Source organism: Eleutherodactylus coqui, chromosome 13, assembly GCF_035609145.1.
Source record: "Eleutherodactylus coqui strain aEleCoq1 chromosome 13, aEleCoq1.hap1, whole genome shotgun sequence".
Classification (NCBI taxonomy): Eukaryota; Metazoa; Chordata; class Amphibia; order Anura; family Eleutherodactylidae; genus Eleutherodactylus; species Eleutherodactylus coqui.
Window position 1 is genome coordinate 85,228,023 of NC_089849.1, and position 2,948 is coordinate 85,230,970.

General features: G+C 40.2%; 1 non-coding gene across 1 annotated transcript; it reads right to left on the reverse strand.

Annotated features, from left to right (window-relative positions):
• Window positions 1-2,561: 2,561 nt before the first annotated feature.
• Window positions 2,562-2,668, reverse strand: LOC136588939 (U6 spliceosomal RNA). The gene has a single exon (XR_010787727.1). It is a non-coding gene; the product is annotated as a U6 spliceosomal RNA (small nuclear RNA).
• Window positions 2,669-2,948: the final 280 nt, after the last annotated feature.

Consider the following 2,948-nt stretch of genomic DNA (forward strand, 5'->3'; position numbering starts at 1 on the left):
CCTTTAATCCCGGCTAACTTCTCCCCCCTCCTAACGGAGATACAAAAAGAACTAGACGCTTTCAGCACACGAAACCTATCGTGGTTGGGACGAGTGACAGCATACAAAATGATTATTCTCCCAAACATTTTACACTTCTTCAGAACCCTACCTATACAAGTTCCGAAACAAATAGTCCAAAGTTTTCAAAAACAACTATCCAAATATATTTGGCAAAATAAAAAACCAAGAATAGCACTCTCTATCCTATCATTAAATAGAGACCAGGGAGGTTTAGGCCTGCCCAATCTAGAATTCTATCGTAAGGCCACTATTTTAAGTCAAATATCCTCTTGGATAAAATATAACGCAAACATAAGTTGGCCTGCTTTGGAAACAGAATACAACAAACAGAGACCTCTAACTTTACTGTTATACGCACAAACTCTAGCCTCAACTGCTCCTCACTTTAACAAACACTTGAACCTCCCCGGTCTCTCTCCTACTATGCAGGCCACGTTGGAGGCCTGGAGGGATTTCTTACAAAAAACTGAAAAACATTCTAGCAACGTCTTTAACAAAATACCCCTCAGAACACTGGAATATTTCATTCCCGACCTCTATTTAAAACCATGGCTAGACAGAGGAATCATATATTTCTCTGACCTGTTTCCCAAGAAACACTTCATATCCTTCCAGGAACTTCAATCTAAATACCACATAACATCGCATGAAAAACTCAAATATCTCCAAATCGCTTCCTTTTTTCATTTACAAGATATTAAATCTCTGAAAATCCCCAAACCAGTGCTTATCATACTAAACAACACCCAAAAGATACCAAATACGAGATCTTTTTATGATGTTTTCACAGGCCTGCTGGGAACAACAAAAAAATGCCACTTACTTAACTGGGAAAGAGACTTAGAACATGAAATTCCCACAGACCATTGGAAGAAAGCATTTAGATGGGCAAAACGGGCCTCACGAGGGGCAAACTTGATAGAGACCCATTTAAAGGTACTTACCAGATGGTATTTCACTCCAACTCTGCTAAAAAGCAGAAATTTATCCCCAAATGACCTATGCTGGAGAGGATGTGGAGGTCGAGGTTCCCTGCTACACATCTTTTGGAATTGTCCACGCCTAAAACCTTTCTGGAAAGACACATACAAAATACTACAAGATGTTTCTGGAATTCGCCTACCTTTCAACCCAAAACTAGCCTTACTTCTAGTAGACTCGGATGGGATAGCTCCTCAAACAAAAAACCTCATAGGACATATCCTGTTGGGTGCCAAATTTCTGGTCACTAAAAACTGGAGGTCTGAATCCCTGCCGAGTCGGTCAGATCTCATACATTTGATATCTAAACATAGCTCATTTGAAAAAATACTAGCCCTAAGAAGTAATACGATTCTGAAATTTAATGAGACGTGGGGACCCTGGGTAAAACTATTCTCGAACAAAAACATTTCATCACTGGACCTACCTGAAGATTAAGTGCTGTTTATAGGCCTTGTTTATGGCCTTCCCTTGCTTCTAATTTACCTACCCATCTCACTTCCCCCACCCATCTACCCACCTCATCCCCCTTTTTACTCCTCGACCTTCCCTCTCCCTCCCCTCCCCCCCTCCCCCCCCCCCCACAATAACTAGCAGTCGCATGACACATTCGATAATGATGCAACAATTGTTTAAACTGTACAAATTATGCTACTGGTTTTTCTCTTTTATTCACCCCCCCCCCCCCCCCCTTAATATTGAAAAATGTTTCGGACAGCATGCCAATGTTTAACATGTGATCCACCCGCTAAAGTAATGTAAGTAATAATTGTTTACTTCTCATACATGTCTACATGCAAAAGTATTTTGATAATTTGTATCACATACGCAAGCTGTCCAACAATAAAAATCTTTGATTTAAAAAAAAAAAAAAGCAGATTATGAAACCAACGGTTTCCTTCCCATCTGTGATGTTTTCACTGATGTGATGTTGAGAGAACAAAAAATAACGGCTGCTCTATCTTTCTGCGATGTGCGATTCTTTTTATCTCCCAGGTTTCGCTATGGAGCCGCTCCTTTTTATCGCCTCGCAATGCAACAAGATTGTGTTGCGATGCAATTTTGATAATGGAAAGTCCTATTCATTTTCGCAATAAAAAATTGTACATTTTTTATCGCGCAATTTTATTGTGGCCGTCAGCACTGCGATGGGAGATTATTCTAAAAAAAAAGCATTGCTGGCAACCAAATATTGCAGACACAAAATAGGGGGTCGCCCGTGTGAAAGTCGCCTAAATGATCCTTTTACTCCGATATTGTAATCACTCACTTATAACAACGTTACAATCACACAGACAAAAGTGTCATCCCACAACTTCTGGGGGGGGTTACACTGTACGTGGTTATGGCGCCTCGGGTACATTTGCTGTATGCCTGTAGTCACATGGCACAAAAAATACACCTTTTAGTGGTGGCACCGTGAGACAATTATTATTATTACTCCGAGTTAAAACCTATAAGGAGAAAAAAATGTTATGTTAGAATTTTTTTTTTAATTCTAATTGAAGAATCGGTGCAAAAATATGGAACGCCTCACGAATTTGCGTGTCATCCTTGCGCAGGGGCCATGCTAATCTTCTCTGTATCGTTCCAATTTTAGTATATGTGCTGCCGAAGCAAGCACAATACTGCAGACAGCCCCGGCGGTATTTATGGTCCCGCGGGAGAGAAGTTCTTACATTGTGGAGAGATTACTTTTATAAATTAAAAATAATGTATCCTGCTGTGATATTTTACCTAATATGTCATGCCTGTAATAATAAAACCCATTAATATAGAGTATTTTGGCCAAACTGAAGAGCATTTTGTGACAATGTTATATGCAAATGAGAAGAAGCTGCAGTGCATGCTGGGAAGAATGCTGGTCTCGGAATACGGACCTTGTACCACAGAAGGCGCAGCTG